The sequence below is a fragment of the Lycorma delicatula genome, chromosome 4 (assembly GCF_047948215.1).
Source record: "Lycorma delicatula isolate Av1 chromosome 4, ASM4794821v1, whole genome shotgun sequence".
Classification (NCBI taxonomy): Eukaryota; Metazoa; Arthropoda; class Insecta; order Hemiptera; family Fulgoridae; genus Lycorma; species Lycorma delicatula.
This window is the reverse complement of record NC_134458.1, coordinates 37122740-37148648: the sequence shown is the minus strand read 5'-3', so window position 1 is coordinate 37148648 and position 25909 is coordinate 37122740.

Sequence of the window (25909 nt, the reverse complement as noted above, 5' to 3'; positions counted from 1 at the left end):
AAGTTAGACGTAGTTCATAATAACGGAATAAGATACGCAACAGGTGCTTTCCGCACAAGTCCGGCGGCTAGTCTGATGTCTGAAGCCGGAATAATGCCACTACATTATAGAAGAGAGATCCTCTTGTTAAGATATGCAGCAAATATATGGGCTTTCCCTGCTCATATAAATAATAAATTGTTTACGAATCATCCCATGGCTGCATTATACGAACGTCGTGCTACCTATTCCAGACCAGCCGGAATTAGGTACCACGAATTAGGAAGAAAATATGAAATTGCTATACCAGAGACTCTAGCAATTTCTACTAGAGAAATACCGCCATGGCTCTTGCCAGCGGTAAATATAAGTTTGGATCTCTCTCAAGGAGAAATAAAAAAGAAACCAGCAGTGATCATCCAGCAGGAATTTTTGGCAACCGTCAGTAATTACGAAGAACATATTAGAATTTATACTGACTGTTCTAAAACCGAACATGGTGTTGGATGCTCGATATATGTAAATGAAGAAGCCCACTTTTGGAGACTGCCAGATGTGGCCAGTGTCTACACGGCAGAACTCACTGCAATTCAGCAAGCTCTTCGCTACACTGAACACTATTGCGAAGAGAGAGTGCTAATATCTTCCGATTCATTAAGTGCACTCGTCGCAATTCGGAACAAGAACATTAAGGATGTCCTAATTGCAAACATCCTGTCCATTTTATACGTACTAAAACAACGAGGACAGCGATGCGTATTTGTATGGACTCCGGGGCATGCTGGTATTACAGGTAATGAAATCGCAGACGAAGCTGCCAGAAAGGCAACAGTCTGCGATGATTTGGATGCATTTCCTGTAAGAGTGGCAGATGTTAAAAACCGTCTAACAAACATAGTAAGAAACAAGTGGAACGCTCAATGGAGGAGTTTAAATACAAAATTAAACTCAGTTAAAACTTCTTATAAACGGAAAAGCGACTTTAAGTTGACTCGCCGTGAACAAGTAGCGGTGACCAGACTTAGAATCGGTCACACGCAATTAACAAATTTATATTTGTTAACCGGCGAAGTGAGACCAATGTGCGGTTTTTGTAATAAAACACTGACAATCAAGCATCTAATAGAAGAGTGTACCATATATGAGGACCTCAGAAAGAGGTTCCGTCTTACAAATAATATTAGTGCTGATCTGGATAATGGAAATGAAGAAAATATAGTTGCATTTTTACACGCCAGTGGACTTCTTAAAAGTCTATAAAATGGAAGTTTAAAGCTGTGGTAAAAGATACTCTAAGCGGTAGTTTTATATATACATATAAGGGAGTCTCGAAGCGTGGCACGTATAGTGACGGGAGGTAGCCCTCTTGCCTAGGCCATTTTGGCTCACCTGCATTCAAGAGCAGTGAGTCGGGGTGTGTCCGATGATGGCATGGGGGACCCTCCAGGGTGGATTGAGGGCGCGAGGCTATGGGTGTACGCCGTGCATGCCTATAGCCTGATATAAGAAGGATTCAACTGCCACGGCACCATGGCTCGACTGATATACTGCCCAACGGCGGTTCTGGTCGCCCCGAGGGTGCTTAAACAAACTATAAATGAGACTTCGTAGAAAAAAAGAATGATTACGCTTAAAACCAGTAGGCGTTTAAGAATCATGATATTATGAGAAATCAGGAGACAAGATATCTTGATTTATTAAATTATCATTAAAATTGTTTATTTCAATGTCAAATCTGCGTGAAAAATTAATATCTTGAAAGTAAAAAGAAAATTCAGTAAATTAAATTAAGAAATTTGATTTGAATTTCTTAATAATGTGTTCCTCATACAGTTTTACTTCAGGATACAACATACTTTAATATAGTGAATCATTGCAATATAATATAACTCAGGCACTGTTGTCTTAGCAAGTTCATAGTTAATATATAAATAAAAATCATTCATTTTTTTTGTATATACGTTCATCCATGCTACATATCAGGTTTTTTTTTGCTCGAGTATTTTTTAAAGGGTAAGGAACTAGACCTCTACCAGTTAAACTCTAAAGATGAAATTATACATTTATAACGCTAACCAATCTTCAATACAGTCTACTGATAACTCCACGATTAGTAGGCATGACGTAAGATTTAATGTACAATCTTGCTTAATCCTACTGAACAAATAAAATCCAAATTAATACGTTGGTAAACAAAATAACACTCCTCAGAAATTTCATAGTTGAAAAACGATAGGTGGGTAACGTCCAATTTGTTTTTTTCTTGAAGTTCAGATTTTTGCTTCATTGTTGATAAAAAAACTATTTCCCATTTGATTCTTGTTTTTCACGTAAATTTCTTATCATTGTTCCTAATAAACTAATTTTATGACCAACTTCCAGTCCATACTGGGTAACAACTGATTTATTTAGAACGTCTACATTAATAATGAGCAAAATTCACCTTTATTCTATTTTCAATGTCATTTTTACTTTTCCCTACTTATGTTAACTCCATCATTATCTTTAAAAATCAATTTATAAATGCTCACACATTCGACAGGTTATTTTTATCTTTAATTATTTAGAGGAGAGATGCCAATTTCCTAGACGTAGCCCAGGAAATTAAAAATAGGATTTTACTTTTTTCGTTTTGCTATATAGATATACAATTATTATTTGTGCTTTCTCAGATCCTTGTTCTCTATTTTTTCTTTCTTTCTTTCTTTGTTGTTAACCTTCTTTGTAATAAAAGATTTTCAACTGACAAATAACATTAATGAAATTTATTTCTCTGTTATAAGGCTCAAGATCCTCCGGCAACCTGTTTTCTCTGTAAACCGACAGTATTAAAAGCTGCTAACTTATTTTCCATAAAATGAAAAGAATTTTTTTTTTATAACAAAAGCGATTTGATTCTTTTTAGGAATTAATTTTAAATCAAAATAAAGTTTCACTTATGATTACTTTCAGTTTCATAATTCGATTTGGTGCCTCCATGGCGCGAGTGGTAGTGTCTCGGCTTTCATCCGGAGGTCCCGGGTTCGAATCGTGGTCAGGCACAGCATTTTTCATACGCTACAAAAATTGCGTTTCATATTCCTGCGCACAAACTTCGAGTTTCTGTAGTGAATTTCATCAAGCAAAAAAAAAAATTAATGTTTTTGTAAGTGATTTGGTTTAACTTTTAAAATAATTCAATATGAGAATTTTTACAAAGAGCAAAAATATCATCAAAGTATTTCCATCAAACTCACGGAAAATTTTGAAATTCTCTTTTAGTTTTATTTCTAAGTTATCCATAAAAATATTAGCTAGGAATTCAGACAGTGTCATCCATTGCTGTTACATACATGTTTTATAAAATATATAATACGAGTAATAATAACAATAAACTGTTTTTTTAAAACGTTAAAATTATTATATTGAAAAGTGGTTTGTTTTAATGATGAAACAAATCATTCTCAATTGAAAAGGGTCATCAAAAAATCTTTGAAAATCTCCATTGATTCCTGGATGGAAATGCTAGAATTAGTGCAGTTACAGTAAAATATATTAAACATTTGATCAGTTAGCGAAATTTCACATTTAAATTGTTAATTAGATCAAAGTTATTATTAATTGAAAAAGACTGAGTATATATATACTTTTCCAATAATGATTACTGATGATGATTTCTTAATAATCAAAATGCCCATCTGCATTTAAATTTTAAGTAAATGTTTTTGTATACTTTTTTTTTGAATTTAATTCAATAACCATTTAGGATTTATCTTTAATAGTGTTTTATTTTCATAATTTCTTTGGTTCTAAATTAATAAAATTTATTATTTTTTTATAAATTTGCAGCTGTTAAAACGTAATAAAATAAGCATTGTTATCAAAAAAAAAGTTCAAACCACATTTTTAGTCACACTTATAGATTTTAAAAGCACGCTACATTTGTGGGGTCATAAAAAATTCCGTTATTACGATTCGTAATACCTTTAACTACACTACGGAGAATCTGAGCATATGAGTGTAAGTAACGTATCAGTTCTTTGAGATTGACTTTAATGGATTATTAGCTGATACTTGTAATCAAACCCCAAACCGAAGGTTTTTATTTTTAAAGTGGTGGTATGCAACAATGTAAAACAACATATTTTCGCAATACAGTGTTCAAAAACCAAAAAATGATAAGGATAAGTTTTCATAATAAAGTGAAAATTAAAACCCGGTGCTAAAACATGAGCAAAGGTTTAGTAATCCACTCAATAATAATAAAGTAAGATTTTATTAAAATTTTATGAACTATTGGTATTTTGTAAATACATGTGAATACATTTTGAAGGATTGAAAACTGTGTAATCAATTCTCTTAAATATACTAGTGTAAGTAACCGAAACAGATTTTATGATTTCAATTATAAATTCCAATTTACATTTTTTTTTTCATTTAAATTTCATTTGGTGCTCGGAGGTACCTGAAATGTATACCTGAGATATTAAGAAAAATATATACCTATGTATATCTGAGGTATAAAGTAAAACAGAGCCCCTGACACATAAACACACACTCACATTCTTTTTTACAACATGTGACCTCAAAGTAAATTGTATTTAAATCTCAAGCTAAATTTTGACCTCAGACTAAATTGTTTTCGTAGAAAGCATGGCAACTTCCTTCAAAAATTTTAAAGCATTACTTCAAGGACGATTTTAAACCATTTAATAAAATTTTATTGTATTTCATAGGTAATATTTCTTGTCGCCTAAGTGCAAAATATTTAGTTGTAATTTTTGCACCTCTCAGCAATTTTAAAACGATACAAGGTTAATTAATTCGTTTAATTATTTGAAAATTAATAATTTCAAAATTAAATTCATAATAACGGATTTGTGTTATTTAAAAAAAAATTGTAGTTTTTTCTACGGCATAATAAATTTTGAACAAATATTTTGGCATCTGCAGGCAATTTTCTCAAACTATTCAAAAAAAAAAAATATATATATATATTTACATTATTAAAAATATTGAATCATAACATGTTCCTATTTAAAAAAGGAACTGCTGGATTTGAGACGGCAGACTTAAGAAGACGGGCAGAAAATTTATACCTGAGCACATCTCTACCTGTTGTGCATCTCCCTTTTTGATTGCAATCGGCTGGGCCAAAATATTGTATGTGTATACAGTCGGACCTCTAAATAAAGCGGGGTTTCAATTTTGAAAAATTTGGATTCTAGACTTTTTCTTAACTGCAGTAATAAGCTCTCATTGAGATCTTTACAACGATATGTCATAAGTGGTACTTATTTTCATTGGTTCCAGAGTTATAGCCAAATAAAATTTTAATTAATGAAATATTTGGATTTTACAATGGGATGGCACATCCGTTTGAATCCGACTTCATATAGGTATATATGTTTTTCATTTTTTTTAAATTTAAATACATTGATTAATTAATAATTATTAACCTCTAATTGTAAAAAAAAATTTAACAATAAATAATAATTCAATAATAACAATACAAAAAAAAATATGAAAAAAGAATCAGAAGTTGTTTGTGAAATAATATTTTATGCACTTTTCATTTTAATTAAAAAAATTGGTGCAGTCAGAGGTTAATAATTATTAATAAATCAATATATTTAAATTAAAAAAAAAGGTTAAAAGAATATATGCAATGAAGTCGGATTCGAACTGATGTGTGCATGGTTACGGATCCGACACGTTCTCACCTACATCCCATATCTACTTGAGCAACGTGAAAGAAAATTAATATTTAAATTAGTATAAAATGCTAAGGGAAACTAATGTAAAAGATTAATAAAGGGACTTCTATTCTATCCTAATATTTCAGGTAAGATTGCTGAATTAATAATTGTATAAATATTTGATGTTAATAAAAATTAATATTTTAGCGATTGCGTAACTATCCACTTCATTAAAGAAATGGAGGATCGCAACTCACTTTCAAATGAAATAAGTTTAAATGAAGTGCAGCAAATATGTGTGTATATGTAATTTAATAGGTGTACAAGGAAGTCATGTAGTGTCCACATCAGATTTTTTACATCAAGCCATTCCCACATTTTTCTCAAAATGTACACATTTGTATATATATATATATATATATATATATATATATATATATATATATATATATATATATATATATAGAGAGAGAGAGAGAGAGAGTGAGAGAGATGGTGGGAGAGAGCAGCTAATTCTTTTTTTTCTTTCTTTTTGTAAAAAAAGTAAAAGGGAAAAAAACATAAGAAAATTAATATATTGACTTACATATTCAGAAGATCAATTTCAATTCTAGACTTTTAACTCACCTGCAAAAAACATGAAAAAATATAAAATGTAATTTTTACTCTGATAAACTTAAAACAATATAAAAAAATTACATAAAATTTTAGTTTATGAGCTATTTCAATATATACTAGTTATACAAAAAATATTTTGTATTATTTTTTTTTTTTGCTGAGATTTTCCAACATCCAAATAAGAAAAGAAATTTATATAAATTCTGATCTAGATCATCCGTGAGTTCTTTCAATTCTTCCAGAAAAAAAGCTGGAACCGGTTCCTTTTTGTATCCGTTAATTAAAACTTAAAATCTTATGGTTGTCTCTCGGTGTCTGTTTTGTATATTATATAAAATGTAAGTACTTTTTTTATTGAAGTATAAGCAAACACCAAGAAAGAAATAAGTAATTTTTGAAAGTTTTTTAATAAAATGACGGAAATTGATATATTAAATGCTTAAATCGAATATTATTATTTTTGAAAAATATAATTTTCAGTCTGATTTTTTCGAAAAAAAAAATGGTTACTAATACAGGCTACAATTTACCAATCGACAAGTTTTAATGAATTTTCATCCCTGAATTTATTCACCGATCTTTTATGTACGGATTAGAACGCTTGATTGGGTTTCATTTACACTCTATTGCAATCTGTGTAAGATTACTTAAAAACAATAGTTTGTACACAGAATTTCATTATATTCAATTCAGACAAGCGATTATCGCTTTGCTTTTAAATCCAGGAAACAATAAATTAAAATGTATTAATTATTTTACGTGTGCTTTTATTCATGATCAAATAATTTTTATTATCGGTATAGTGATTAATAAAAACACCTCGCAAAAAGATAAAATATGTACCGAGTTTAGTAACTAACCTACAGCAATTGAGGATATTTTATAAACCTCGAAGTACGAGTAGTAGCAGTTAAGGGTATATGGCGTTAGATCGTGAACGAGCATTCCTTTCTGTAATTAAATTTAAATTTACTGCATCATTTAGTAAAAGACTACCTCTTCTGTTAATACGCTGTCAACAAAACGACTGGTACCAAATAAATCGTGGGTAACATTATTTTATTTAAGTAACAAAATAAAAGAAGAAATTACCAAAAATAAATTAAGCGGTATCGAATTATTCTACTTAATTTGATATTTAAAAAAAATTATTTTATATATTTTTTATTTGTCATACTGAAATATAATAACCAGGGATAAACTGATAGTACGAAACCAGAAAAAGCAATACGGTTAACAGCAATACGATCGGAATCAAAAAATAATCGATAAAATAATTTGCTTCTTAGAGAATCAGAATGTACAGCGTATGTTTTCTATACGCAAAGAGAGAAGAGACAATATGGAAGCTAAATTTATACTGTAAAACAATGCGTCATAGTACTAACTGACAAAAATGCGAAAAGGACTTTGTCCGCTTTATAATTCTATCAATCGTTGAGCTGAAAATCAGGGCTTTCTGAAAACAAAAAATTAAAATTTTCTACGTGTAATAAACTACCGTAACTTACAAGAATCTTAACTTTAAAACTATCATTCGATTGTAAATAAAAAACTTATGTTTAAGATCTTACTTTTATTTGATGAAATATATATAACGTTAAGATTATATATATATATATAATATTATATATTATATTATTTAAGATTATATATACATATAACGTTAAGATTTTAATAAAATACGTAAACCTTGAAATAATTTTTTCCATTGTTAAATATAGAAAAATTAAATTTAGCAAATTATTTTATCTTGAAACGATCTATTTTTCTGGTATTAGATCACCATAACCACTAGCTCTTATGGAGGGTCAATGCAAAACTTTTAAATAGAAAGGGTAACACATTTTAAACCGCACCGAAAAAAATTAAATAAAAATCTCGTTTACAATAAATCTAACAAGTGGCAGCCATTAAATCATTTTGCAAATCTAATTTTAAAATTGGTCTACAGTACCTCTTAAATAACTACTCAACAGTGGAACACTAAAAAGTAAAATTTAGTAAATTTTCCAACCTCAAAACGATCTAAATATTTACGGTCGACTGATAGAAAGGTACAGAAGAAATTGAAATTCTAAATGTACTTTTGGTTTGTTATCCGGGATAAAGCAAGGGGAATATTGGGAGAACCATGAATGATTAGAAATAAGAAAAATGGATGGAAACAGAATTAATACTAAACTTTCCACCTCGATAAATTTTGGTAATTGGAATTTTCCCCATCACAATGTAAAATTACAAATTAATTTAAATTGCGGAGAACAAAAACCGGAGAACTGTTATAATGGTTATAAAGCAGAATACTCGTATTCTGTCGTCAGCAGATACGTTAAATATTGAAATTTTAATAATTAAACAACCCTTCCCGCTAAAAACAGTACTACTTTAAACAAAATATTAAAGTATAATGTCCAAAAGTATTAAGATACCCGCTTAATGCATATAAACAAAAATAATATTTATACCTATAATACAAATCACCTATGAGATGATTTGAGCAAAAACAGTCAAGTCGGGAGTAAAATGAACCATGATGACAAGATAAAATAATAATAAAATAAGATTTTTTTTTTTTTTTTTCCGAAAATTAAAAAAAAATTGAAAGCAATGCCGATAACATACCTAAAAATATAAAAGAACTTTAATGAAACAACAAAACTGAAAGGTTTACATTTGCTAATAATCATAAAGTGATCGTAACAACGCGGATTAATGTCAGTCAGAGATGATAACAGTTCACAAGACAGGACTACTGGTTAGAATCTCAAAATTAAACAAACCTTTTACCTTTCCTACTTTTTCTTTTTTTTTAAATAAAGAAATGAAAGGATTAAAACCTAAAAATAATATACAAAACGCAAAAATGTAAATAAAATTAGGCGAATAAAAAAATCGGGTTTAAAAAATACATAAATGAATAAAAATATCATAAAAGGGAATAATAAAAGGTAATAAACACATTCATCGCACAGGTGGGTACGTGTCTCATACATTTGTGTTTAATTCCTTGTGCCTTTCCTGTGGTCCAGCAATCTATACTCGCTCTGTAGATCGACTGAACTTTCTACAACTTTGACGAGTTATATCATCTTCGAAACTATACGGCTTATTATGGAAAAAATTATCAATTAATTTGAGGATGTGTAAGAAAAAATATTATAAAACGGTTTGAAAAGAATGTCGGGTAATATATACAAATATAACAAAACAATCTTAGCGAAACAATTTTATTTCGTTTTTAATAGATTTTAATTTTTCTTTAGAACACGCCAAACAAGAAATATTTATGTATAGTAGTACCGTAGTTTATTAAAGAAAATATATTTAATAAAAAAGGAATTTTTCTACGATGTAGAAAAATTCATAAAGGCGGTGTAAGTTTAACAAAGATATTCTTCTTTGAAGCTAAACTATATTGTTAAAAAGAAATAAATATTTTAAAAATTGTCTTCTTTTGAGTAATAACAACTCCTTTTACGTTCAGCATGTCCATTAAATATAATTTTATTGATAATATAAAATATACACAACTAATGTATACGTACACATAATTGTAAGAATGGCTAAAATATTGCAAAAACTATGTACAAATGATATTGAATTTAGCCAGTAATGCTGTAATCTATAAAAACCTTTAATTGTAATATGAAAATAGCATGTCGACAATCCCACTTCACTAATTGTATAAAACAACATAGAAAATTTAAAATCAGTGTTTTCAATATAAATTCTAAATTATCTCAAAAATGTTGATTATCATTATTTTTTTATTATCATTTGACTTGCTCATTAAAACATAGAATGATATCATACGATCTGAAAGGTACTATGCCTGTTTAAAATATATATGTATATATATATATATATATATATATATATATATATATATATATATATATATATATATATATATATATACATATATAGATAGCATGGTTTACTTTATGTGAATTTACATAAATCGATAGAATTTACTACTTAATTTATTTGACCTCATATTTCTCTTAGAAAAGATCTCAGAATATCCTGCTACAGAAATGAGAAGATAGATTGATTTGGATAAAACTACATTATTCCATTGTACAGTATTACATTTTTTTTTTCAAAAATTATTTTCAAACTGTTTGTTTAAAAGATCTCATTTTCTTTATCCAATAATAGTATGTTAGAATTATGTAGTACTTTAGTACGATAAAAAAAATGATAATCTAAAGTAAAAAAAAAAAAACAATAATTTTTTACTACTGATTATATGTGTATGATCTCTGATAATGAAAAATGGTTAAACAGGTTTAAAACACTCACAAATGTAAATAAATCATTCTCTAGTGAATTTAATAAATAAATATCAACAATACTTCTTAAAAACCAGCTTAAGCCGATTCAAAAAAGCAGTCGGCACCGTAAATTTATTTTTAAATAACCGTAATATGATACAATTTTACTTTTCTAGCAAAATAAAGATTCACCTGAAGGGAAACAACTTTTTTTCGTTTTTGTTAATTAAGAATTTCCAGAAATATTTTGTAATCGCAAAATTATAAAATATGCGTTTATTACCATTTTACATTACCGAATTAAAAAGGTATTTATTTAGAATAAAGTAATACTCGTATTTACCTAATAATTCTCAAAGATCAATTATCCAAAAAGGGAAATTCTTACCATTTCATAAAAAGGAAATAGTTTATTTTTTGTTTGCAATAATAGACTATTTTTTAGTTACTACTGGTTCGTAAAAGAGATTTTTACAAAATTATTGAAAATTATTTTTTTCAAAAAACATAAAATTCCAAAATAAAATGTCTCCAATGGGAATATTTTTAATTTTAATCACTGTGCACTTACAGCTACCGTTTTAAAAATATTATGCTATTTAGAGGTCTTCAAATCAAATCTTGAAGAACTTTAAAGCGATGAAAAATTGTCTTCTTTCATCAAAAAATGGATTCAAAAAATAAATGATCAAAACAGTATGAAAAAATAATTAGACGAATGCCAGTGTGCACATTTAGTTCTTTTCAGAACACCTTTGAGAATTCCTGTATTAAGTTAAAAAATTGTCAATTCTGAAGAAAGTTTTATTTATTTTTTAGCGACCATAAAATTATAAGTGCTTCATAACAGTGGTGAAGAAATATGCAATTTCCTTTTTTTTCTGTTTTAATTCCTTAATAGGACACATATTTTTTACAATAAAACTGCCTAAAAAGTGAAACTGAAACAATTAATGGCAACCGTTTTAACGAATCGATATCAAATTTGTTCACAGTGTAGCTACTATATATGTACTAGGTATATATTGAAAAAAAATCAATCATGCTCGTTTTAAAAATTAAATAACAGAATAAGCAAACAAAAAACAATAAGTAATATTTTGCAACAAAGAGTAATACAGCGCGTACATCAATCGCACTTTTCATGCCAAAAAAGTGACATCTGTTTTTTTATATCATTATTAGTATGGAATCATTTATATGATGGTCGGATTTAACTGTCATCATCTTTTAAAATAACGATTTTAAATTATAGAATTTCACTAGCTTAGCGTTACGAGGAATTTTTACAGATTTGCATCACTACTTTATTTGGTTTCAATATAAATAGTTTAAAAAGTTATGATATTCCGTTGATTAAACTGAATACAATTTTAACCGCTCTACTAAAATAGCTGAATTATTATCCGTAAATGAATGAAAGACTTAGCTAATGGATAGCCGATATAAATCAACGTGTTTTGTTAGCACAAAAATGTAAATTATTATATGGCATCCAATATTAACTGGTATATCTATAACGTAACATTATTATACTAAAGGTTTATTAATAAATTGTTTAGAAAATATGTATTGACGATCCTAAAATTCCATATAGATAGGCTTTTATAACTATATCCAGGAGGTGATCGGGTAAAGTTTATATTACTGGAATTTTTTAGGAAATGTATATAAATTATTTGGTAGAAACGAAGGAATTTAACCTCCCACAATATTGAAAGAAAAGAGGAAATGCATGTACTAAATTGCTTTTCCAACAGAAGTAAATCCATTAAAAAAAAACGAATTGTGAAGGGATAATAACAAATAAAAACTTTGGAAATCCTAAAGAACATTATTTTTCTTTAAATTAAACTACATTTAATTCACTGTAATTAAAACAATTAAAACAAACTGTAACAACACACCAGAAACGGCTTGATGTTACAGAACTGAGTGTGATTATAGCCGATAAAAACCGATACATATATGTCGAACAACAAAAATAAAATTTTAGAGCTCGAAATTTCTATCCATAATTTTGAATAAATATTTAATTTTTTTTTCAGGACAAAAATGTTCACATCATTTATGTTTTTCATCTAAAATTTATTTACAGAAAGACAATAGTGAAATTTTATTTTCGAAAACTACAATTTTTGAGATAACAACCAGTATTGGCCAAAATGAAAAAAATCTATCAAAAAATGAAACAAAAGACAACGTGTCGTGGTAACTTTTATTTGATAAAATAACAATATAATTTTGTACATAAAGCCATTACAGACCCAAAATATGTCTGAAATACAGGTAACAATTACGAATAACAAATATAAATCCACCTATAAAGTCACAGAAAACCGTAATAAACGGGAAAACAATAAAACCAACTGTCAAATTCAATGGAATATTAAAATATAAAATACAATTTTTATTGGGCTTTACCTGCAAATTACATTCAATAAAGTAATGGGATGTAAAATAACTCTATCATTGTTATTACCACTAAAAAAAAAAATCTGTTAAATAAATTGTTATCTGTCAGCAGTTTATTTAATAAATAAATTTATTAACCAAATTGTTGATTGGAAAATACTCGTAATTATCATAGTTTAAATTATTATTATTCTTCTTCTTGAATTGACCACCTTAGGACCACAATAAATATCTTAATTTCTTTTTTGACTTCTTTCTTCCCAATATTTCTTCATTCTTTCTCCATGCTTTCACTTTCTTCACTCTATCTACAGTCATATTTCTTTTGGTTTTCCTGGAAATCCTAGTTTTGTAAAATAATATTTCTAAATTTGTTTCTATTTAAGAATATTTCTTGTGTGATATTCAGTTATCTCATATCCTCTAAAGCTTTATTAAACCAGGTGTTTATAGTTTTTTTATTATAGGCAAAATTAATAATTCTTTTAGTTAGCCTTTTTTCTTGTATCTGAATATATGTCCCTAAAACATCAGTTTTATTTTCTTTAAAACATCTGAAAGTCTGTCATTAAATTTCTTAATTTTTTCTAATCTTTCACTTATGCTCTTCAATTTCTGTTTCTTATATAAACACTTTGAGGAATACAAACATTCAGGTCTAATAAATGTTTTACAATGCCTAACTTTTGTTTTTCTGGAAATTGATTTTTTATTGTGTAAAAAATTTGTTAAGTCGTACGCAAGATCAATTTTACTAGCTCTAACTTCATTTGATCCTTTATCTAGAGCATTGGGTTTAATTATTTCACCTAGATATGTAAATTTATTCGCTTTATTAATTTTTACATATTAGGGTTTTTTTTTATTATCACATTCGGACCTTTTTTATTATCACTGTTAATTGTAGATTGGGAGTTAATTAAGATATAATACTCGTATTTAAACACATTTTAATGTTAAAAAAGAGGCAACCTTTCAGATGGTGAGTGAAAATCAATTATTGAGTTTAAAATATTCTTATTTACAACAAAAGCTGTTGTCAAAATTGTGGAGTTTTACATAACTCTGTTACCTAATACTTTTCCATTAAAAATTCTACAATTACCGGATTCGAAGGTGTTTTCATTTGTAGATCTAATTTCTTGTAATGTTAAAGTTTTATATTCACTTTATTTAACGTATCGAAAACATGTTTGAATTTACCAACTTTCAAAAGTGCGTTTATGTTTACGATTTCAAAGTAATTTACGTTTTTGATCTGATCTTAGAAGGGTTTCCAAGACAACTTCTTTGTGTTACATATTGGTTTGGGTTCCCCAGAATCCTTAGGCAAAATTACACCACTTCTTGTGGTGAAGGATGCCTCTAAAGAGTTACCCTCTGGAGTAGTTCTATTCAAAGAAGTTTCCATCATACTCAAGATATTAAATTAAATTGTTGAAAAGATATAAATTCTTTTCATAAATAAAACTAAGGTAGTTAGACCTAGAGCATGAAATACAACTCCCCTAACATGGATTACAGACGCTGACCAACTACCGCCCGAACCGGAAACAGATGCAACTGGGTTTTAGGTTCTGTTGTGATCCGCGGATGGTATTTTACTTCCCACCTACACTGCATATATGCAGAGCTTTCCCCTATCCGACACCTGAGGACGCGCCTGTTAAGGGGTCAGAAAACCCCCAAGGTTTTAAATTATTATTATTAAATTAAATAACTAACTGCTGTTGATATTTATTTGAAGTAGTTTTACCTATTCAACAAACAGTTAATCCGCTAGAAGATTTTAACTCTCCTGTAACTAAAAAAAAAAAAAAAAAAAAACACGTACAGTTTTTATATAGGCTTCATTCAATAGTGAATGATGAAAACGATAAATTCCGTAATTTAATAACGAGTTGAAATACAATTATGTAGTAGTATATCAAATCTTTGTCCTTTATTTCAGTCAAATTTTATTTTTATTTTTATTTAATCAAGTCTTTATTTTACAAATAATGCTTTCTTAAAGAAAAATTTTTTAATGATATACGGGGTATGGTTGATTGAGTACAGTTTTTACAAGGGCCATGTGACTTATTTACGGAGAGAATTTTCATCAGATTTCGCTTATGTCGAATATAAAAGACAGTAAAACAGTTTACAAAATCCGATAACAGCATTTGTTCGGGGAGACAAAAAATCTGTTACTGATGAGGAAATGAGCAATACTTATATTAGTGAAAATTTGTCAAGATCTACAGTAAACGATTTAAAAAGCCGCTCTTGAACATAAATATAGTTTTTATTCATTTTACAAAGTCATAAAATACACCCTTTTAAGTTACAACTTGTGCATTACTTTTAGAGGATTATTTTGATTAGAGGTACTGACTCCCGACGTACAGATGCGATAAAAACATAAATTTGTTTTATCACATATCATAAGATGAAGATAATTTTATATTAAATATATAATCACTAGCGTAACAAGAGAGATAATGGACCCCGATGTTTTATATAATCTCATAAGTAGCTTTCTCAAAAACTAGAAATTAGGACAGCTATAATTGAAGATCATGTTGTAGGGCTTTTAATTTATATGCCAATTTTACAGGCGTTACTCACCTTGACTTGTCAGTCAATGTTATTCTACCAACCGTCTAGGAAAATCTTAGAAAGCGATTAAATATCTTATGGTTTCAGCAAGGGAAATAGAAATTATCTATCAGGTCTCTAGGTCTGTCTCAACTAGATTAATTTTTTAGCAGCACCTGAAAAATTTTCTTTACAAAACCAAATATCCAACCATTAATGACCTGAAAAGACGTATAATCTGTAAATTTGCTTGTATACTAACGAATATGTTACAAATTCTAAACGGATATCACTTGAAACTGGCGCGCTGTGGAACGAAATCCCTACGTTTATTTTTGAATGATGAGCTTGCAAATCCATTTAGCCAATTTAAATAGGCTAACATCTTTGTAATTTATCATTTAAATCATGAAATTAACTTTTTCTTGCTCTGGTTCAAATAAATAATGTCACCAGATGTATAACTATATGTCATTAAATTGTTTAATCTTTTTTAAGTGTTTGTGTACGTTGTAGTAAAAAAGTCAATCTGGAATGATTTAAATTTTATTTGAGTTGTTTTACAACAGTAACTTTTACCATTAAGTTACTGAATACAGATTTGAAAGCACAAATCAATAAAAAAAGATTATTCATAACAATTTTATGAATAAAACGATTTTATAAAATCATGTGGTTTCTATATAAATTCGTAAATAAACGACAGTTTAAAATCTTTTACCTTTTGTCATATTATCTTGCTTTTATATAATACGAACTAAGTTTAATCCACTGTCCCTGTGAGTAAAATTAGGCTTTAAAACAATGTTAAAAATATGTATATTTTTTTTAGTGAAGTCTAGTTTAATAAAAACTATAAATTTACACATCTCTGTGAAATAAAAATTAGCATAGGTCGCGCTAACAAAATATCAAGTTATTATTAAAATAAACTGAGACACTAAATTCCATTTTATCGATAAACGCACTTTAAGCTAATCGCTTAGACCTGTAAGTAAACCGTTCCATCCTACACCAACAAACATATCACATCTTTAAACATGATTGACAAATATAAATTCTTACTATCAATTCAACGTTTGGAAAAATTTTTTACTGAATGAGATATAAATGTTTAAAGCCAGTATTTATTTAAAAGTGTACCCGAGTGACAGCTTTATGATCGCTGGGGCATACAGTTTCTGCACTGGATAAAATACGAACGGGTCGAGGGAATAACTGTTGTAACAATGAAAATATTCAGCCTTATGTGTTCCACTGGCATCGAAATGACATGAAAAAATAAAATGTTACGAAAGGCACTGTGGAGTAAACAGTTATTTACATTTCTTTTATGATGGCCTCTCGCCTGTACCAGCCCTTGTGTTTTAATATTTAAAACAACTGCACACAAGACAATTTCACATATCTCTTGCTTAAAAGTAAAGTTTCACTTCAAAAATTACCATTACATCTCAAAGAATTATACCGCACAAAAAATAATGTTAAATTCAGTTTATATATATATATATATATATATATATGTAAAATACATCTCGAATAGCATAATAAATAAAATGTATAATTTATTATTTTTGTTACACCAGCAAACAAGATTTTCACTTAACTCTCATCTACATGAATTCTAACAAATATTACAATGGACAGACTGGATGCATGTTCAATCACAAATAATAGAAACACATACAGGCATTTAATATAAGAATAGAATCAAAATATTTTGCAAGTTACTTAATAAAATCTGGACCAACATAAAAAAATATTGAATACAACCTAAAACACACTAGAAAACCAGCCATAGTGAACGAACTAAGACAACGTCGTCAATATTAGTTCGAGTACTACCTACCTAAGAGGTTTTCTGCCTTTAAAAAACGGCCGAATATTCCACTTAAATCGACTGTGGAAGAGAATTTCCATTATTTTTAAAGCGAGTCGTTTTTTTACATAATATATTAAATAACAATCCTTTTATGAAATTTGACGATGCCCCTTGTAAAATAACAAAAATGTATTGGCTTTTGTTTTATCAATAGTATTTTTAATAATATCGTTTTTATTCTGGACTATGGTGTCTTATATGACCAGTATTATTGCTTATTATTAAGTTATGCATAACAAACACCACTCCTACGCAACTCCGTAGTCGCTGATTTCGACTCGGGAGTGTAGCAGTGAATTCATGTCTCATCACGTGCGAGAATAAATAATTTCCCTCTCGTCGAAATTGATTCAGGACGCTTTAGCAAACTTCCTGTCGAGCCTGTTTCTGATTTTGGATCAAAACTTTGGGAACCCACCACACAGATTTTGTGGAACCCGAGGTTCTTTGTGATAATGGAATGGGCATTTCCATAACTGATACCCACTTCAGAATCGATTTTATCAATCGTTTTCAAAGATGCCAAAGATTGATCGAATGTTGTTATTTTTTTTATTTATTTTTTTCCCCCTACATCCCTGGGCCGGACATCCACAATGTTGTTATTGATCGCACGTGTCCTAATGGAGCTTTCATTTTTTACGGCTTTACACTCTCCTTTAAATTTGCTTGCCCAGTCGTAGGCTCGTATTATTGACGTGACAATGTCACACCCCCAAAATTCCGAATGCAGTTTAGTCAATAATTCGAATGGTTTAACGCCCTCATTCGTGAAAAAAAAAGTTCATGATAACACCTAACGGAACCGGTGATGGAATCTCTAACTCTGACGTGACGCTACTGACCACAGAGACGCAAATTCCGAGACGGTTGGGAGTGTCTATCTTTTCCCAAAATCTCCACCGTCAATATCTTTCCGTACCAGCCCGTTCATATTCGTATGGGAACCTGAAAACAAACGTCCGGTTTTTATTTGACCGACCTAGTATAACTGTTACCGATCTTACGTCATTAATCATATTTAAGAGTTCGGCAAACGCTTAGTCAGCGAATTATTCGACTCCGACATTATCTACCATCTTCAAGTGGTAAGGTAATGATGAGATTTAAATTAAACTTTTTTTTCTTTTTTTTTTAACTGAATTTTTACGGGCATCGACTGCTAAGGTCATTAGCCCTCGTCACATTCTTTAAAAGAAATTATCTCCATCAGGATCGTCATATGTAAGGGTGTAAAGGGCCCTTACATTTTATTTAAAAACACAAACTTCACAATAAACATTAAGACATAAAAGACAAGGACAATCACAAACACTTACGGGGTGTAAAGGGCCCCAATATTAAAATTTGAGATAGGTTCTCAAAAGACCATAAAATTAAAATTTCAGCTTATCAATGCCATATCTTTCTTTCTTCTACGAGTCTCATTTATAGTTTGTTTAAGCACCCTCGGGGCGACCAGAACCGCCGTTGAGCAGTATATCAGTCGCGCCACGGTGCCGTGGCAGTTGAATCCTCCTTATAAACAGGCTATAGGCATGCACGGCGTACACCCACAGCCTCACGCCCTCAATCCACCCTTGAGGGTCCCCCATGCCATCATCGGACACACCCCGACTCACTGCTCTTGAATGCAGGTGAGCCAAAATGGCCTAGGCAAGAGGGCTACCTCCCGTCACTATACGTGCCACGCTTCGAGACTCCCTTATATGTATATATAAAACTACCGCTTAGAGATTCTTTTGTCACAGCTTTAAACATTCATTTTATAGACTTTTAAGAAGTCCACTGGCCGCTCCCCGACATGGGGGTCGCACCGGTCACCGCCTGTGGAAGGGGGGACACTCGTCCCCCTGTGAAATTTTTTGTGGCCTCTGAGGCTTAGAGGCCACTTCAGTTACAGGAGGCTTGGGAGCCTCCATAACAGACTCTGTAGCTGTAACTTTCTTATCTTCAACTAAAATCTCACTAAGACGGACTTGGATTTCAGGTTTAGTGTCCGTTTTCTTCTGTACTGGAGCGACTTTCTGTTTTGGAGATATGTCATCAGGAGGCTGTACAATTATTCTTGGCTTAACAGGTTCTTTAGTGCTGAGAGGCTTCATTTTGTTTTCAATTATCCTCTCAATTAAGCCAGCCAAGGTAGGTGCGAGTTTGTTGATGATTGCACTCTCATCAACAGCAACTGGAGCAGGAGCAGGAACAGCAGCCGCAGCCTGAGCATAGGTTGTTGTTGCTCTAGGTCTGCGGGCGTTTACGATCTTTTTTGCTTCAAAGTAGCTGACTTTTTGCAGGGGTTTTACTTCCTGAACAGCTACTTCGTCTTTGTAAACAGGACAGTTCCTGGATCTACAGGAATGCTGTCCTCTGCAGTTTATACAGGTAGGAGGCTCCTTACACGGCTCTCCTTCATGAACTTCATCACCGCACACGCATATTTGCGGCCTCTCACACCTAACAGCGGTGTGTCCAAAGCGTTGGCATTTAAAGCATCGCATTGGTTGCGGGACAAATGCCCGCACATCCAACCGATGTATGCCCGCTCTTATCTTCTCCGGCAAAGTAGGCCGGTTAAATGTAAGAACATGGGATGCTGAAGGTAGGACTTCGCCATTCCTTCTCATGTTCAACCTCCGACATTCTAATACTCCTTGCGGCGCTAATTCTTCTACGATTTTCTGCTCCGTACACTTAAGAAGATCCCGACAGACCACAACACCCCTTGAGGTGTTGAGCGTGCCGTGGGGATCAACACGTACAGCTAGTTCTCCAATTTTTTTAAGACCTAGGATCTTCTGTGACTGTATATCATTTAAAGTCTCTACATGAAGTCCTGTGAAAGTTTTCCTAATTTCCTTAACAGGGCCTCCAGCACATTTTGTTATTTCTCGAGCGATGAGGAATGAACTCACCCTCGAGAAATTACCGTCTTCTTTTGTAACAACTAAGTATTTTGGCTTTGGAACGTTGCTTTTGAAGATAGCTTTTTGCAAGCTTTTCCTAGCCTCAACTTCAATTTTACGAGATTCCGCGCTCTTTCTCCGTTTTGCCTCAGGCGAAACGGCTGGTTCTAGACGAGGGTGTTTCCGTGAACCCTCTGCCACGTTTGGTTGTTCAGTTTGCATGAACAGTTGTTCCCTGCTGTAGTAAGGCTAGCCGCCGGGGTACACCCCCACTCCAGGGCTACCAACCCTGGAGGTCCGTTCTGGTACTCCGATGGAACGGAGTACCACCGGAGTAAAATTAAAATTTTTAAATTAAAAATTTATTTTACTTGTAAAATCGATCATATTAACAGAGTGGTTACCTAAGGTTTACAAAGTAATATTATAAAACATATATCTATTTCTTATAGTATTATTTAATACCAGAGTGTCAACTAAATATTTAAGTGTAACATTATAAATATATAAATAAATGTATTCTGTCAATATGTATTTATTTTTCAATAATAATATATTTTTTCTACCATCTAGTTTCCGACAAGTATTACAGAATTTTTTTTATACTTGACTATCAGAACATGGTGATTCAAAATGTAACTTAGCAAATTTTGGGTCGAGGCATTTTGAAATTCTCTCTACATTACAATAAATAGTTTGATATTAGAATGAAAATGTGTAAAACGTTACGAGTAAATAAATGTTACGTAATAAAAAAAGAATTACAATAAACGTTCAAAAAGATTTTAAATAAAACGTTTGTTTATATTTTTATCATGTACGAGTTCCTTTTAAACAATAAGACTATCTCAAATGTGCTAGAACGGCAATAAAACTTCACGAGACAGGGAGAAATTCTCGTATAACATGCAAATACTACAACCCATTCGTGATAAAAAATGAAAAAAATAAAACTCTTCAAATAAGATATTGAAAACTTTTCCCTGACATTCATATCAAAAATGTATTTCATATCCTGTACCACGATAATAAAATTACGTACTAATAATGAAGCAGAGTACAATAATTATTGACCATTCATTTGGGTGATAATCATTCATTTAAAAATATGGTGCTAAATATGTTATTCCTGACAACAGATCATTAAAATTAATAGAACCTATTTATAAGAATATTGTGACCGGAATACGTTCTTTTACGGTTATATTATAAATTACAGTTTCTTTTAAACAAATCCTCTCCTCTCGTACAACTTCAATATACGGACAATACCCCTACACCGACAGTTTTTATGGGACCAAAGAATTTTCCACAATTACCTGAATTTTTTCCCTCCTCTATTGGAGGAGGGAACACTCTCGTCTTGATATTGGCAAAACCAAACTGAGATTTTACCTCCTCCTATCTGTAGCAAAATGCTAATCGTTGAATTACTAATATCGTTAAAAGTCTGAAAATTATTAAAAGCAAGTATACATTTATTTACAGTATAATACTTTTGGGAGAAATAATTAGACATATCTATGGTTTTAAATTAGATTCAATTACTAGTTAAACTTTAAATATAGCAATGTACTTTGTGCGGTACAAATACAAAAATGCAATTATAGAATATATTTTGAAAATTCCAAGATACAGATATTATATCGTACAATAAAATTACGTTCTAATGTACGATAGTATTGTATTTATACGTAACTATATTTTCAGGAAATTACCTATTTTGAATGACAAACAATTCGTACGGATCGGACCGGAAATAACAAAACAAAACTAGCTTTATAATGTAGTAGGGCTTTTATTTGCACAAACAAATCATCCATTTCATTACAATATGTGTGTGATTTGTCTCGTATTTACTAAAAGTTAACCGACATTAAAAGTACCTAGTAGATATTTAAATTAAGTTTTCTTTAATTTTTGTTGTAATTTTTAACATAACTACTGTTTGTATAAGCGTCTCCCAGTAGTGCTTGCGCTTTAAATATAATTTAAACATTGTTTTCTTCTTTTTTTTTAATATGAAATAACTCAATTGGCTTCGAGAGAAAAGTTGGTCTAAAAATGTAAATATAAGACGTCATTTAATTGGAATTTTTCTTGGTGCAGCATTTGACCTTGTTTTTGATAGGTTTCAGTGATTTTGAGTACCAAAATTCCTATTTCTGGGCCTAAACATTAAATAGGCTCTTAGGAATTAGGCTTCTAAGTTTATAACGTGATTGTATTGCACTATTTGATATGCGCATCTTGGAATTTTAAAATATATTCCATAATTGAATTTACGTATTTGTACGGCACAAGGCAAATTACTATTTATAGTTTAAACTATTAATTGAATCTAATTTAAAAGAATAGACGTGTGTAGACTAATTATTGGTCCCACGAAGTATTGTAGTGTAAATAAATTTATACTTTTTATACGACTACCCAAAAAGGAGTGTAATGCTTTCAGCGAGTATGTATGTACGTATTTTTGTTCAACCATAGCAGCTTAACTGCCAAACCGATTGAGATGTATGACCCCGCGTTGAAAACCTCATGTTAGGGAAATATCGTAGGTTATATAAATATGTATGTATATATATATATGTTTAATTGCAACTACAAAGCAACAAAAAACCATACATACGATTCTAAACGGATAATAGATTATTTTCAGTATCGATTTATTTATATCAAAAATAGTTGTGTTTTTAGATCTGCTACGATAGCCAATGAATTAATTACGGTAGTAAATTTATTAATTTATTTTATAAATTGCTATTATTTATTGTTTATAAACATTTAATAAAGAAATCTTGTGATTTTTTGACGGGCAGTATATTCGATCATGTAAGCATGTTCACTATGCCTGCTCTTCTTTGTTGGTGTTTCTTCTTCTTATTACTACTAAATATTAACTACTAATCCCTTTCTTTTATTAATAAATAAATAAAAATACAAACATAAAATATAAATAAAAATAATCTACGCTTAGAAATTAATAGATTAAATAATCTGTAAATTAATTGATAACGGGCTGCTTCTACCGGGATTGAGTCGTGGAGGAAGCCGTGTGTAGCCGTCCGGCGCACCACCATTGGTCCGCTTTGCGCCACAATTTTATTGCTAAATATTAATTAATAATTCATTTCTTTTTATTTAATTTTTATAATTGTTTTTATTATTTAAACGACTGCCCAAAAAGGAGTGCAATTTCGGTGTGTATATGTATGTACGTACGTATATTTGTTCCACTGTAGCGGCTCAACGACCGAACCGATTTAAATCAATGACCACGCATTGGAATCCTTACATTTTCGGAAGTGTCATAAGTTGTTATATATATATATATAAGAAGGGACTCGCCATCGTACAAGTAGTGTGGCGAGCAAGACACTGTAGAACATACTGTGTACGTTTGCCATAGGTGGGATGGAATTCGTCAGAGTCTTTGTCTGATGGAATTCATACCGGAAGGGACGGTACCGTTCATGCAAATAGGAAGACAAGAGTGGAACCTGGTCGTAACTCTTGCGACCAGGATACGTAAACTAAAAGAACAGGATGCACGTGAATGAGATGGAACATAGACACGGGTAGAGAGTTTGAGGGTAGCCCTGCTCAGGAGACTGTGGCTCGTTCTGGCTTGCCTGGATGGGCTGTATTTGATGAGTGATCGGGGACCCCTTTGCTTGGGTATAAAAGACCGAGGCTCGCCAGGGGGCCTCAGTTAGAGGCATGGCAATAAAGAACCGAGTCCCGGCCCTCTCGGAGAACAACATAGTCGGATTTCGTGGGGTCTCGAGGGTTGGAGACCATGGCACCCGCTCAGGTTGGTCCTGCTTTTCTAATGCATTGCACAACCTGGGCGGTGCAACCAGGTTGTGCAATGCTTTAGAAAAGCAGAACCAACCTGAGCGGTTATGGGTGAAGAAGAAAAAAAGACAACAGAAATATACTTACTGTACATCTAAAATTCGCCCACTATTTATCAGATTAGACAGTAAATTTCAGTTTATTTTATTTTTTGTGCGTACATTTCCGTCATCATTAATTCTGTTACAAAATCATCTGTTATAGATTATTAAAGGTAAGAGGAATAAAACGAAACTGAACAGGACAAATACATTTTTAATTAATTCCTAAAATTTGCTGCATATATGTTACAAGAATTAAAAAAAAATAATCTGGGCAAAAGCACCAATTTTAAAATTAAAATACTCTAAGAAAACGTTATTGTCTGTTTTTTTCATATGGCAATAATTTTACAGATCATAAATTGTAAAGTATTGTATAGTTTATTTATGGTGATAATGTGTATTTCATTTTCCAAATTATATCCCTAATTAATTATATTAATTTAATTTAAGAGTAATTAACCGATTTTACTTGTATTTTTAGTGTTTCACTTACACAGTTTCACTAAAGTTTGTATTTTTATTTGATTAATTTAAAAAGGTGATGTATTTAAAAAATTTACACTAACTATAACAATCTACAGTTGGATAATCTGAAATTACTATATATTTAAGCACATAATAAATATAACGATACATTATTAATAAAAGTTCACATAGGACCATAAGCATTACTCATGTTAGCTCAACATTAATTTTATTAGTGCTTACTTCTTTAAGTGGAAACTCTGATTTCATGACCAGTCCCCATATTCGGTCACGCTTCTAAAGCAAACAATATTCTATTCAAGACGAGCGTCCGGGTAAGGGAGGTTTCACTGTACCCTACACGGTTTTAATAATCTCAGAAGTCTCCTTTTCTAATATAAGAAATATAAAAGACGAGCATCTCTCATCGCGGCTTCGTTCGTACTACGTGCGTATAGATCTCCAATAATTTGAAATAGTTTTTAGTAATTATGTGCGCGCTGTGGCTCACAGAGTTATCGCTACTCTCAACTTACAGATAAAAAAAAGTTAATTTGTATTAATAACAATTCTTCACCAAAATAAAATTTCATAAATCATGCTAAAATAAGAGTACTATAAAACTTCTGTGTAAATTAAATTTTTTCTTCCGTCACCCGTTGGTATCAAGATTATTCGGCAATTGAGGATTTCCAGTTCTGGAAATCCTAGCTGGTAGGCCAACGACGGATCGACCAGCTAAGACAAATATTTTAAAATTTCTCTTAGCGTCCCTCTTCATCCTTTTTTCCCAGCATATTTTAACTCTCACAACAGCCATTTTTCCTAAATTCTTCTGTTACAACTATTTTTTTTTGGGGGAGCTTCTTCTTCGAAAAAATCCATCTTTCTGAAATTTCTTTTAATTTTTTTCTTTACTAATTCCCGATTTTGTAAGTCCAAAATATCTATTTTTACTTTTTATAAGTCTTAATATTAACTTTTTTCTCTTTTTTTTTTTACCACTTGAGAGCAACCGGTAACGCCTAGAAGACGTTACTTCAGTCGGTCCCAAGAGACGTGGCTGAAGACTAGCTCCCTCTTAGTGCAGCTTGAAGCTGATCTCCCGACGGGGTCCCTCTTGGAACATTAAGACATCACGACATCCCTTCCAGTTGCCATGGTGACTCTCCCCAAGAGGGCTACCCTTCCCTTTCCTATGACT